The sequence below is a fragment of the Mus musculus genome, chromosome 5 (assembly GCF_000001635.26).
Source record: "Mus musculus strain C57BL/6J chromosome 5, GRCm38.p6 C57BL/6J".
In the NCBI taxonomy this organism is placed as follows: Eukaryota; Metazoa; Chordata; class Mammalia; order Rodentia; family Muridae; genus Mus; species Mus musculus.
In genome coordinates, this window is record NC_000071.6 from 61,763,013 (window position 1) to 61,778,586 (window position 15,574).

A 15,574-nucleotide genomic window follows, 5' to 3' on the forward strand; every position below is an offset into this window, starting at 1 on the left:
ACCATATAATTGGCCACAAACCAATCCTCAACAGATACAAGAAGATTGAAATAATACCATGCATCCTATTAGATCACTAAAGCCTAAGGCTTGTCTTCAATAACAGCAATAGCTACAGAAAGCCCACATACATGTGGAAAGTGAAAAACTCTTTAATCAATGATAACTTGGTCAGGAAAAAAATAAAGAAATTAAAGACTTTCTGGAATTTAATGAAAATGTTCACACGTCATACCCAAACCTATGGGACAGAATAAAAGCAGTGCTAAGAGGAAAGTTCATAGCACTATGTATCCCAGTAAAGAAACTGGAGAGATCTTACACTAACTGTTTAACAGCACACCTGAGAGCTCTAGAACAAAAAGAAGTATACTCACCTAAGAGGAGTAGAAGACTGGAAATAATCAAACTCAGGGCCAAAACCAATCAAATTGAAAAAAGGAAATAATACAAAGAATCACCAAAACCAGAAGCTGGTTCTTTGAGAAAATCAACAAGATAGATACCCCCTAGCCAAACTAACTAAAGGGCTAAAAGGTAGTATCCAAATTAACAAAGTAAGAAATTAAAAGAGAGATATAACAGTAGAAACAGGAAATTCAAAAAGTATCAGATCCCACTATAAAAGCCTTACTCAAGAAAACTGGAAAATCTGATGAAATGGATGGTTTTCTGGACAGATAACACATACCGAAGTTAAATCAAGAGCAGGTAAATTATCTAAACAGGCACATATCACACAAGGAAATAGAAGACATCATTAAAAACCTCCCAACCAAAAAAAAGCCCAGGAACAGATCAATTTAGTGCAGAAATCTACCAGACTTTCAAAGAAGACCTTATATAATTTTCTCAAAGTATTCCATAAATAATTTTCAATAGGAAAAGTTAGTAGAAATTAAATACCGCAGAGACAGGGTGAAATAGTCTTCCTGAAGATTGGGCCTCTTAAGTGGTTATCCAATTCCAAGTGATCAACCATAAATAAAGTAACACGGCTAGTTATGTATTTACTGGTATATGTGAAACAACAGTTATTAAAGCATAAGAGAACATTGATTTGATTTTAATGAAATCATTGTTGATATTAGAGGTATTTATTGGAGTGAGTGGAGAGGGTGAAAATGATGTAATTATTCTTTTAATTAAAGCAAAAACAAACATGTGAAAAATTGATACATAGAGAACAAGGAAAAAATGTAAGTAAGTGAAGGCATACCCAAAGCACTTATTTCTAAATTGTAAAACTGTTTTTCTTCAGGTTTGATTGAATGGCACTGCTTTCCTCCTGAAAGGGCAATGTCTGATTTGCTCTCCTTGATGGCTAGCTGCTGGTGATCACAGAGGTGGGCGTGTCAGAAATGATGCAACCTGCTGTAAGGTTCTTCACACTTGGATCAGGGTCAGCTGAGGTCTCATGAGCATCTGAGAAGAGAATGAAGACTTCCCACTGACTCTGGCAGTCTCCTCTGACCTCATGTCTTTGTAGTGAGTATTATTCATCATGTTGAAGAGTATGTTGCTTCTTTCATGTTTCACCTTCTCTGACATGACCTTCATACACACACTGAGAAAGATCAAATGCTATAACATGCTTCTATCATCCCAAGTCACTGATGAAATAACAAGACTTATGAGATAAACTGAACACAGTGGGAAACGGTGAATCATAACTGTGATGATACAAGGTTCAAATGAAAATGGCAAAATATATAATGAAAGATGGAATAAGATATATACAAGAATAAATGAAATGACTTGAAATTTTGTCACTTGTACCATGTCTGTAAATCAGTTGCCTCCTTTTGTTTTGATTTCTGTCATTCCTCATTTTTGTGAATTTATTATAAAGTTATAAAAGATGTGAAACAGTCATCTTTATTTTTATTCAGTTTACTATCAATACCAATATAGCTATTTTGTAATATTGTAATTTTAAAAAATATATTGTAAAATCTTTAAATTCTTCATTTGGACAACTTCTCATACAAGTTTAAAGAATCTCAAAATTTCAATGGGGAATTCAGATATTTCAGTCCATGTAAGTTACAGGCTTACTATTCAGAGCTGGTAATCATGGCCTGCTAATCTTTGTATTTTACTGTCCATTTTTTTTAACCAATGAATTATATTTGACTTGACTATTATAATTATTAAGTTTTGTTATACTCATTTGGATCAAATACACATTTGTGATTCCTCTTTTAAACATGTTCACCATCTCAGAAGGTTTGTTTCTTCACTATAACAATGAAATTTGACTATAGGGTCTATCTTCTTGAGGTTTTTTTTTTTCCTTCATAATTCCTCAAAAAAAACTTACAAATATCACAAAGTTAGTACTTTTATAATGTCCAGTCTTGTTTGACTGTCTTCCCATATAGTTTTTATTTTTATTTGTTTTAAATAATTTTTGAAAGTTTATTTTTGACTATGCTATTGACACTTTCACCTTTCCCTCGGCTCTTTATCACCTTCCCACTCCCTTTCAATGCATGCCTCATTTTTACTATTTATTGTGTTTCATATTGTACAGAGTCTAGTATTTCTCATGCTGCATATGTTTTTTCCCTAGCTTTCACATCGAATGGGACAGCGTACCATCAATCTCATGCTTGGATATGACTGTTTCTTCCTTTCTCAACAGCCATTAATTGCATGAAGATCCTCATCTATGGTTGGGGGCTTGTGAAACTTTCACAATCCAAACTGTTATGTTAACTCATGTTCTCATTATGCATGTGTCCTTTAGGCAACTCCTTTGATGTGAGTATATGGGTGCAGAACACCTGACATGTACTGAATACTCTACCTTGCAACACTACTCTTGTCTTATGTGCTGACTAGAGGTATCTCAACTCCACACAAATTACAGTCATCTGAGAAAAGGAACCTCAACAACAACAACAACAACAACAACAACAACAACAACAACAAAAGACTCCAAAAGATCAGGCTCTGGACCAGCCTGTAGGGCATTGTCTTAATTAGTGATTGATTGGGAAGGACACACCTCATTGTGGATGGTGCCATTCCTAACCTGAAGGTCCTGAGTTCTATAAGAAATCAGGCTGAGTAAACTGTAAGGAGAAAGCCATTAAGCACCACTTTTCCATGTCCTCTGTATCAGCTTCTGCTCTAAGTTCCTGTTCTGCTAAGTTCATGCTGCATTTGATGACAGACTGCTATTTGGAACTATGAATGAAATAAACCAATTCTTCCACAATTTGTTTTGGACAATTATTTTTTTCAGAGTAGTAGAAACCCTAAAAAGGATATTTTATTTTTCTAAAGATCTTTTTACTCCTTTTCCTGTAATATTTTTTCTCAAAGTAAGGAGTTAGAGTTTTATTGTAAATTTGGCACATCAATATGAACACCCCGTGGTCACTTATTCCTTGCCTTTTTATAGGTCTTGCAAAAAAATATGTATTTATATAATATTCTCAATGCACTGTATAAAGAAACTTCATTGATAAAGTATGAGCTACACTTGTCTGTAGGTATTTAGGCATTTTGGTTACAGTTGGAAAGTATACTGGTTGAGTAACATTAATTAGTAGGCTGTTTTCCAGGTTCTATGGCATCACCAACCATGAAAAGTGAGCTAAGTTATAGCACTAGAAATGCAATCTTTCCTGTTAAATTGATCTTTAGTTCAGTTTCCAAGATATTGGTAATTTCCAAGACAAAATTACTACTATTAAACAATGCTAAGTATCTTTAATTAGTTTTAACTCTGGAAAGTACCCAAGGAACTAAAGTGGTCTGCAACCCTATAGGTGGAACAACATTATGAACTTACCAGTACCGCCCAGAGCTCGTGTCTCTAGATGCACCTAGTCGGCCATCATTGGAAAGAGAGGCCCACTGGTCTTGCAAACTTTAGATGCTTCAGTACAGGGGAATGCCAGGGCCAAGAAGTGGGAGTGTGTGTGTGTGTGGGGGGGGGGAGTGGGCAGGGAGGGTATGGGGGACTTTTGGGATAGCATTGGAAATGTAAATGAGGAAAATAGCTAATAAAAATCTTTAAAAGTTAAAATATGAATATATCTTTTCCCCTTTCTTATCCTTCTTCCAAACTCTATCATATACTTTCCTTTCTCTTTTATTTTTAAAAATTTAAGGCCTATTTTCTATTCTTTGTTGTTACACAAATATATTTATATATACATGGTACTTAGTCTGTACAACTTTATCCATAGGTATGTTTGCAGCAGTGATCATTTGGTATCAGAAAATAAGTTGATGTATTCTTCTCTAGAGAAGGCTGTCTCTGTCTTTCAACATTCTTTTGTTGTTTATAGTTTTTTGTTGTTGTTGTTTTGTTTTGTTTTGTTTGTCTGTTGGGTTAAGTTCTATTAGGAATATCTTATCAGGATGGTTATTATTGTTGGCCATGGCATGTATACATGGGTAGCCTATTAATCTTTTTTTTCCCTTGGGAGATGTATAATCATACCTGCATTATGAGTGCTAGTCCTCAGGAAGAAGACTTTCATGTCAGTTTCAATCTTCCAAATCTTGTGTCTAAATTGTGAAATATTTGTAGCTATAGAATCTTAACTTGAAGTTCCTGGAGAGCAAGAAAGAACAATGATTATGTTGGGAGTTTCTAGTTACTTCCTGGGCTAGCAATCTAGAGGGAGTTCTACCATGCCTGGCACTAGGGAGATTATCTATGGATGTTAATGAAGTATTGTCATAGATATTGCATAATTATAATTAAATTATATATGCTTAAATGTTATATATTATTTATTTTTTATTTGCTAATGACATAGTATTTCCTGTAAGTAACACAAAGGAAGAGAGAGGAAGACAACCTAAGTAAACACTGAGGGTATTTGCAGACTTAGGTGCATTACCTATTATTAAAGATAATTAATAACAAATATTGAGCAAACATATCAGAATTAGTTTCTCCAAAATATTTTCATCCATGTGACTACTTAGTTGTTTAATTAAGTCTAAAATGAGGATTTGAGTTGAAACGTTTTCTATAAAGGAATATCAAAACGAGAGATTGTCTGGTAAGATAGAACAAATTATTAAAAATAAACACATCATATGGAAAGGGACACTCAATACAAGTACAACAGATCACCAGGAAAAGCATATGTAGCAATAAGATTATTTAAGTAAAATATGATTACATAGAGTACTATGGAACTGAAGGCATAGAAGTACAGGCTGCATGTTGACATTCTAAGGTCAAATTAAGAGAAAAAGCATGTTAAAAATATAACTGAACTAGCAATAAACATTAATATCTCAAATAAGATTGTAAACTTAAACAAGGCTATCAGCAAACAGAAAATAAGGTTAAAGATGTCTGAGAAATCTACTATCAATCAAAATACAGTAACAAAGAGCTGCATTGTAGAACACACAGTTTTCTCATCATAAATAATGACTCTATTTCCAGCAATACAATTTCTTTTCTTCAGAAAATTTGTAGAATTCTAATTTTCTACCTAGGCTCATTAGCATTCTCCTTCAATTGAGTGAGTCAATTAGAAGGTTTAACTTTGCAGAAAGCCACACTCTCTGCAAAGCTCTATTTTTAACTACATTGAGTTGCCCTTGAAAGAAGTTTTCTAATAACATAAAAATGATATCTCATTCATGGGAATTATAGCAGGGAATGACTTTTAATAGGCAATAGCAAAGTAAACAGTACCTGGTAAGAAAGGGCTTTATTCTACATTCTCTACAATGTCCACTGGGACGAATTAGAAATTCTTTTAAAGCAAGATTCCTGCTTCAGAACATAGAACAAAATTGAATGTGTATGTTTCAAAGAGATTCTGCAGCATCTCCCAAGTCAGTCTTTAAAAGCTTCCTTAAGAACTCAAGGAGAATTGCAACACGTGGAAGTATTAAATCTACATTGTACTTTCAACCTTTTGAATATTGCTTTTGCATGAAAGAAATTAGACTACTATAGAATAGTCTTGCACTGGAAATGAAAGCCAAATGCAGTCTCTAAAGAACACAGTGTCATTCATGGTAAGCAGATATACGTGCATAACAGTTTAATACTTTACAGTGGAAATCAGAGAGATTAAAACATATTCATTAGAACATATTAAGGTTATAATAAATTTCTTCTGTGCCATTTCCTTATATCTTATATATATGGTGTTGTCTTGCAAAAGGTGGTAGAAAAAAAGCTGTTATTTTAAAATGACTATATATGCAGGTAATTGTGCTATGGAAATTAAAAGAAGACTATGGATATAGTAAAACATGCTTTCAATACTATACTCTATTATCAATAGTGGCAATATCTCTGACCATGTTCCTCTCCACAAGTGTGAGATACTATACTAATATGAACACATTATTTAAGACAAAGTGATCAAATATTAGATTCTAATATGAACAATTTTCAACCACAATTTTATTTAATTGATCCAGTGAAAGCATTTCAATAAACACGTGTTTGTATGTGTGTGTGTATAAAATAATGATGCTGTGTTGATGATATTATATATAAAAAAACATATTAATACCCAAGCTTAGAGAAATATCAATATAAACATTGAAGCTAGTCCCTACTTTTAAGACAATAACAAAAATTATAGTGATATTTATATTGGCACACTAGAGCCTACCATCATTTCAATGAATTTTACAATGTAGATATCAGCTTCAAATGAAGATATCACGTTAAAAGTTAATTGGTTCTTTTAATAACAAAAAGACAGGTAAGGTTTTACAAAATATCCTAAGCAAAATATTTAACAAGTGACTTATATTACCTTTTGAAAACAGAATTTAGAATCAAAGACAAGAATATTTATTAACATGAACTTAAGACGTGTCTGATATAATATTTATCAAACTTCATAGTGTTTCAGAACATTTGCTACAAAATGCCAAATACCAGTATTTGTTGAATATCTTATAGTACAGTGAAATTGGAATACTAAATATGTAAATGAACCTAATAACATGCATTTTCTGGTATAAGTATAAATCTAAGGATCCTCCCACTCTATCTGCTCCCCAGAGCTAACCTTGTGGCACACCTATCAGTACCCAAATCTGGCTCAGAGAGAAGTAGAATCATAGGAGTGCTGTCATTCCTAATTTTACAGGTGACACTAACTCTTTTGCTCCAACAACTGACCAAAGAGGGATTCTCCAGGAGACTATAAGGCATGGGATCCACAGAGTAGCCAGAGACAGGATCCTTCTGATTTCCATCAGCAACCTTGAGCTAACCCTTTGACATAGCCCTCTTCACCCAAATTCAACCAGGAGAGACCTGATCACCTAGGTATGCTAACAAATCTAAGATCACAATATCACAGGCTCACAAGAGGGACAGGCTCCAGTAAGATATAGCAAGACCAACTAACACCAGAGATAATCAGATGGAAAAAGGCAAACACAAGAACCTAAGCAACAGAAACAAAGGCTACTTATGCTCAGATCACAGTTCTCCCACCACAGCAAGTCCTGGATATCCCAAGACACTGGAAGAGTAAGAATTTGAATTTAAAATCACATCAAATGGTGATAATAGCAGACATTAAGAAGGATATAAATAACTTCCTTAAAGAAATACAGGATAACACAGGTAAACTGCTTGAAACACTTAAAGAGGAAACACAAAATCATTTAAAAAATTACAGAAAAACACAATCAAAGAGGTGAAGGAATTGAATAAAACCATCCAGGATCTAAAAATCGAAATAGAAAGAATAAAGAAATCACAAAGAGGGACAACCCTAGACATAGAAAACCTAGGAAAGAGATCAGGTGTCATAGATGGAAACAAAACAAACAGAATACAAGAGATAGACCAGAGAATCTCAAGTGTAGGAGATACCATAGAAAACATTGACACAACACATCAAACAATCATTTATCATGAACAAGTAGGCTTTATCCCAGAAATGCAGGGATGGTTCAATATACAGAAATCCATCAAAGTAATCCACTACATGAACAAACTTAACGGGGAAAAAAAATCATCACATTAAATGCTGAGAAGACATTTGACAATATTCAATGCCACTTCTAGATAAAAGTCTTGGAAATATCAGGAATTCATGGCCGACACCTAAACATAGTAAAAACAATATACAGCAAACTAGTAGCCAACATCAAACTAAATGGAGGGAAACTTGAAACAATCCCACTAAAATCAGGAACTAGACAAGGCTGCCACTCTCTTCCTACCTATCCAATATAGTACTCAAAATCCTAGCCAGAGCAATTTGACAAGAAAAGGAGGTCAAGAGGATACAAATTGGAAAGGGAGAAGTCAAATTATCACTATTTGCACATGATATGATAGTATACTTCAGTGATCCCAAAAATTCGATCACAGAACTCATAAACCTGATAAACAACGTCAGCAAAGTGGTTGGATATAATATTTACTCAAACAAATCAGTATCCTCCTATGCTCAAATGATAAACAGGTTGAGAAAAAATTTAGGAAAAGGACACCTTTCATAATAGTCACAAATAATATGAAATATCATGATGTGACTCTAACCAAGAAAGTGAAAGATCTGTATAATCAGAACTTTGAGACTCTGAAGAAAGAAATCTAAGAACTCAGAGGATGGAAAGAGCTCCCATGCTCATGGATTTTTCAGAACTAATATTGTAAAAATGGCCATCTTCTGAAAGCGATCCACAGATTCAATGCAATCTCCATCAAAATTCCAACCTAAGGCAGTGGTGGCACACACCTTTAATACCAGCACTTAGGAGGCAGAGGCAGGTGGATTTCCAAGTTCAAGGCTAGCCTGGCTTACAGAGTGAGTTCAGGACAGTCAGGGCTACAAAAAAAAAAAAAAAAAAAAAAAAAAAAAAAAAAAAAAAAAAAAAAAACCCAACCCAATTTTTCATAGAGACAGAATGAGCTATTTGCAAATATATTTGGAATAACAAAAGACAGAATAGTAAAAAACTATTCTCAACAATAAACAAAATTCAAGGGTAATCAATGTCTCTGACCTTTAACTGTATTACAGAGAAACAGTGATAAATACTGTATAGTATATGCACAGTGACAGGCAAGTAGCTCAATATAATAGTATTACAGACACAGAAATGAACCCACACGCCTATGGTCACTTGGTCTTTGACAGAGGAGCTAAAACAGTCAAGTGAAAAAAGACTGCATTTTCAAAAAAAGGGTGATGGTTCAACTGACAGCATGTAAGAGAATGGGAGTTAATCCATTTTTATCTCCTTGTACAAAGCTCAAGTTCAAGTGGATCAAGGACCTTCCTATAAACCCAGGTATACTGAAACTAACACAAGAGAAAGTGGGGAAGAGTCGAACACATGGGCACAGGGAAATTTTCCCGAACAGAATATTAATGGCATGTGCTCTAAGATCAAAAATTGACAAATAAGGAACTCATAAAATTGCAAAGATTTTATAAGGTAAAGGACACTGTCAATAGGACAAAATGGCCACCAAGTGATTGGGAATAGATCATGTCCAATCCTACATTTGACAGAGTGCTAGTATCCAATAAATACAAAGAACTCATAAAATTGGGAATATTACTACCGGAAGACCCAGCTATACAATTCCTGGACATAGACCCAAAAGATGCTCCAACATATAACAAGGACACATCCTCCGCTATGTTCATAGCAGTCTTATTTATAATAACCAAAAGCTGGAAAGAACCCAGATGTCCTTCAACAGAGGAATGGATACAGAAAATGTGGTACATTTACACAATGGAGTACTACTCAGCTATTAAAAACAATAGCTTCATGAAATTCACAGGCAAAGGGATAGAACTAGGAAATATCATCCTGAGTGAGGTAGCCCATTCACAATATAACCCACATAGTATGTACTCACGAATAAGTGGATATTAGTCCAAAGCTCGGGAATACCAAAGATACCAAAGACAGACCACATGAAGCTCAAGAAGAAGGAAAACCAAAATATGGTTGTTTCAGTCCTTAGAAGGTGGAACAAAATACTCAAGGGAGATAGAGGTTGGGAGACTTCGGAGGGAGAGAAGAGGGGGACAGGAAAAGGGAGAGGCATGATCAGGAATACAAGGAGATGGGATTGATATACAGGGTCATGAATTTACACATTAATAAGTTCATGAAATTTGAAAATAATTGCAAAGGTACAAATATTAATGTATACAGTAGAATTATTTAATATAGAAACTTGCTTAAGGTATACAATAAACTGTCAACTTATATGCCAACATGAACATTTGCTTGTTCTCAGAAGAAAAGTTGAAAAGTCGATCATAGTAGAAGTTAAAAAATGCACATGATTAAACAATTGGTAGCATTTCTGACTAAGTCTCTTGAAGAAATTTTCCAAACTCGTTTTAAGCTATATTTTGAGAAATATATTCAAATCATTAGGCATATTTTATAAATGTCAAGCTTATGAATCTACAGTGCTTGGGATATCTTAATACAAATGTCACATGTTTCTAATTCTTAATATTTATCTTCATGTCAGATAACAAGACCATAAGATGACAACAAAATTTTCCCCAAGCACCCACCTACTTTCTTAAGTGGTATGCTATACAGTCAGTTGATTGAGGGAGAGAAAACTAATGTCAGTTTCACAAATGGTTCTATGTTATGCAAGCACCTCACAGAAGAAGGCAGTAGAAGCATTAAAACACATTTTAGGGCACAGGTAAAACAGACACAAGTAAAGTCTTAACAGTGTCCAGTACTTCAGGTAGTTCATGTGGAAACACATTTTTCTTGAAAGTGAAATGGACAAATATGTGACTGAATAATAGGAATAGAGAAAGTACAAGAAACATATATAAAAGGCAGAGAAAACATTTTTTAAAAAAATGTAAAAGAACATTTCTCTAAACGAAACTAGATGCTTATCAAGCTTCTAACTGCATACAGAACACCAAGGAGACTATACCAGAGAATAAATTCTTCATGACACATAAAAATCTAAATACTGAATGTACAAAAATAAAAAATAAAAACAAAAACCAGAACATTAAAAGCTGCAAGTGAAAAAAAGATCAAATAACATACAAATGCAAACCTACTAGAATAATGCCTGACTTCACAATAGAGACTCTAAAATCAAGAGAGGCCTGCACAGATGTTCTACAAATTCTAAGAGACAAGAAACACACCCCAGATTAGCAGTATTTCCAGAAAAAATCTTTTCCTCTTCCTTCTCTTTCTCCTCCTCTTCCTTCTTCCCTCTTCTTACTCCTCCTTTACCTCTTCTGCATCATCTTCCTATTCTTTTTCCTCTTCTTCATCATCATGTTCTTTTTCAGATTTTCCTTTTATTGAATGAAATTTGGCCTCACATAATATATCATTATTATGGTTTACCCTCCATCTATTACTTCCAATTCCTCCCCACTTCCTCTGCTTTCCAGATCTACCCCCTTTCTGTCTCTCATTAGGAAACAAGATCCTCAGCATTCCATTAGGAGTAACGGCTTTCTCTAGGAGGATTCCCTTGAAAAAATTAAATTTTCATTTGTAAGGGGATATAAATTAGTGTTAACATCGGGGTTAGAGATGCAGGCACATGTCCACTTCTTTCATCTATAGGATTCTAGCTGATGCAGACCTGTGAAGACCCTTTGCATGCTGTCTCAGTCTCAGAGAGTTCATACATGTATTGAACCTGTTGATGTAGAGGATCTTATTTTCTCAGTGTCCACTGACTCTACTCTCTCCTCCTCTCTTTCTGCCTCTTCCTTTGTATCAGTTCTCTGAGTCCAGATGGAAGTTATTTGACAGAAACATGTACAAATAACCACAGTAACAATAAATACAAATAGATTGGCATTTCAAATAGAATGAAAACTAGTGGGATATTCTCTAATACACTGACATAATTAAAATAACAGTTTGGAATATTTGTTGATACCTAAAAATAGAACAGAGCACAATTGGAAAGGTATATAAGCTATTCATCTGCCCAACTACTATACAAAAAATTAAAGGCCATTTTCAAAAAAAAATTCATAGTAACATTTTACAAGGCTGGTGTTTAACTATGACAGAAAATTACCTATAGTTGTATTTTCAGGTAGAACAATAATAATGTGAGAGTCTTTGTTTTGTTTTTCTGATTTGTTTTGTCCAAGAGTCTTTTAATAAAATGAGAATACTTAAAAATAATAAAGGTTTTTTTTTTTTTTTTTTTTTTTTTTTTTTTTAACTTTGTAGTTGCCTCTCCATTAGGTGAGTAAATGCATAGACAGAGAAGATTGGGGAAAATACACACTCTTTTATTTATTCCCATAAATTTATGTTTTTTTTTTCTAATTTAAATGAATATCTTAAATTACTTATTTATTTAGTCTTTACTCTTTTTTTTACAGTGCAGACTTTATCCAACCTCCCAGTCCACTTTCTGACGGTTTCACTTCCCATACCTCCTCTCCCCAACTCCAAGAGGATGTCCCTATACCCCATGCGGCCCCACCAGACCTCCCTACTACATGGGGCCTCAAGACTTAGACTTAACTGAACATGAACTTAGCTAAAATATAGAAAACCTTCCTAGGTTCCTCAGAAAATTGGACATAGTACTACCGGAGGATCCAGCAATACCTCTCCTGGGCATATATCCAGAAGATGCCCCAACTGGTAAGAAAGACACATGCTCCACTATGTTCATAGCAGCCTTATTTATAGTAGCCAGAAGCTGGAAAGAACCCAGATGCCCCTCAACAGAGGAATGGATACAGAAAATGTGGTACATCTACACAATGGAGTACTACTCAGCTATTAAAAAGAATGAATTTATGAAATTCCTAGCCAAATGGATGGACCTGGAGGGCATCATCCTGAGTGAGGTAACACATTCACAAAGGAACTCACACAATATGTACTCACTGATAAGTGGATATTAGCCCCAAACCTAGGATTCCCAAGATATAAGGTACAATTTGCTAAACACATGAAACTCAAGAAGAATGAAGACTGAAGTGTGGAAACTATGTCGTTTTTCCTGGGGGAAGGGAACTAGGACACTGAACCTTCATGCAATCAGATTTGCCTTCCACAGGATGCCAACAGCAAGCTATCCTCTGTGCAGTGCTTAGCCTCGCACCCCATGGCACAATGCAGCATAATTTCTTTTAGAGCGGCAAACCGAATCTGAGGAGATTGTCCTGCCTCCACTGCAGCAAAAGCCTACGCTACCATGGCGAAAGTGCGGGCCGCACACTCTGCACCTAATACATGTGCCAAACACAAAACACACACACACTATAACAAGCATACATCCCAGGGCTCTCATCCCCGCTCATCTTCCCTGAAGCAAGGGATAGATGGCCAGCGGGGCTATCTCTTTAAGGGAAATTCAGGGATCAAAAATCGTGGAAAAATTTGAATGTCATGTCGAGCTGGTATCGGCTTCTGGAATACCGAAAGGATCTCCCATCTTGGCTCCATTGTTTGTCCTTGTGGGAATATCCACCACATCCACAGGGGCAACTGGATCAGGAGCCTCATTCTTGCAGCGTCTCACCAATCTCTCAGGCACCCAAAGAGGTTCCGTCTGGTCCTGTGGAAACACACAAACAGACCCTCTCGCCCACGTCAACACCTGATCTACTCGATCCCCAGGGGGGATGGACACAATACCTCGTGGTGATGAGACCATAACCTCAATCACCTGTGTATCCATCTGGGGAGTCAATATGAGAGTCAAGTTTTCACTAACTTCCCCTCTGTTAGGCAATGATTTCCACGCCCTTATAGGAATCTGATTCACCTGCTCAAACACCTGCACTGGATATCCTGTCTGTTGTTGTGCAAATCTACCTTGATCAAGCAGCATATCTCTATCCCATGCAAATTCAGCTTGATCAGTGAAAATAGGACATCCCAGCAAGGAGAATCTATCCTCTTTCCAGACCTCCGGACAGAAGGTCTGCCCATAGATAGCTGACGAGGAGGCATAGGGAGGGGGAGCAAAAGCTAATTCGCCTTCCTCCTCCGCCTCAACTCTGTTGTCCTGTCCTTTCTGTTCACCTGATTTTACTGTGTCTCCTTTCTTTTTCCTTTTTCTTTTTAAGCCCTTTTCCTCTTCCGACATACTTTCTTGTTGCTCTGTAAGGATTTTCTGACCTGTCTTGACTGCCTCTACACACAGTTTCAAACAGTAACAGAGTCCATTTATCAGAACAAACAAGACCAAAACTATCAGACCTACCCACAAAGGGTCAATGGGAGAAAAAAGCATAACTACACAGCCAGGATCTATTGATCACTACACTGAGGTTATCATAGGTCTTTAACTTGTCCCCAAACCGGGAACCTTAACTTGTCCCAAAGCCGGGAACCTTTCCTTACCTTGTGCCTGCTTCCTGGCAACTTTATGCTCGCCTCTATTTTATCCGAGGTCCTTCCCAAACTCCTGGGTTACTTTGTGCCTACTTCCTGGCAACTTTATGCTCACCTCTATTTTATCAGAGGTCCTTCCCAAACTCCTGGGTCGCAAGTTTCACTCACCGTTAACTTACCCTGCCGGCAACCACTGACTGCTGAAAGTTCTGAACTCGGTGGGGGAGTCGGTTCCCCATAAGGGCCACCAATTGTCGTGCCCGCTCTCAACCAGCAAGAACGACGCGACCACCAGTCCTTCTAACAGCAGTTTATTCAGTCCTGATTCTTCTTGTTTATATCTTCCCCGAACCCTGGGCCTCTCACTCCTTTTATACTCTCTCTCATCCACGCACAGCAGGCCACGCCCCCTCGCCAGTCACGAGGCTTCAGCTAATCAGGGCAGCAGGGGCAAATCTCCACCAAATTGGATTCACCTGTATCCTGGTACACCTGCGCAGCACTCAAGGTGTTTGTGTCTTATATGAGGAAGTCAGGTGCAAGTCATATGACTTAGCTGCAGTTCCTGGTGCCTTTGGGACTGCTGCCACACCCGCTCCCCACAAGTATATCTTCTTCAGTTTCTTTCTTCAGGAACTTAAAGTCCTTGTCATATGTGTCTTTACTTGTTTATTTAGTTATATAAAGATATTTTATATTATTTGTAGCTATTGTGAAGGGTATGATTTTCATAATTTCTTTCCTAGTTTCTGTAAAATTTGTACAGGATTCTTAGTTTCTTTGAGATTAATTTGCATCCAGTCACTTTGCTGAAGTAGAATATAGGGAGTAGGAGTTTTCTGGTAGAATTTTGAGCATTGCTTATGTATACTATCATATCATGATCATACCTTGACTTCTTCATTTACAATTTGTATCACTTTGATCCCCTTTTGTTGTCATATTGCTCTAGTTAGACTTTCAAGAACTATATTCGATCTTGGTCCGGGACCCGCCGAACTTAGGAAATTAGTCTGAACAGGTGAGAGGGTGCCCCAGAGAACCTGACAGCCTCTGGAACAGGCAGAAGCACAGAGGGGCTGAGGCAGCACCCTGTGTGGGCCGGGGACAGCCGGCCACCTTCCGGACCGGAGGACAGGTGCCCGCCCGGCTGGGGAGGCGACCTAAGCCACAGCAGCAGCGGTCGCCATCTTGGTCCGGGACCCGCCGAACTTAGGAAATTAGTCTGAACAGGTGAGAGGGTGCGCCAGAG

The 15,574-nt window shown here is 36.6% G+C and overlaps 1 long non-coding RNA gene across 1 annotated transcript; it reads right to left on the bottom strand.

Moving 5' to 3' along the window:
* Positions 1-1,247: 1,247 nt before the first annotated feature.
* Positions 1,248-11,169, bottom strand: Gm40308. Its single transcript, XR_868431.1, has 3 exons — positions 11,139-11,169; positions 4,463-4,576; positions 1,248-1,567 (listed from the first exon to the last, which is right to left on the bottom strand). It is a non-coding gene; the product is annotated as a predicted gene, 40308 (long non-coding RNA).
* Between the last annotated feature and the right edge of the window lie 4,405 nt (positions 11,170-15,574).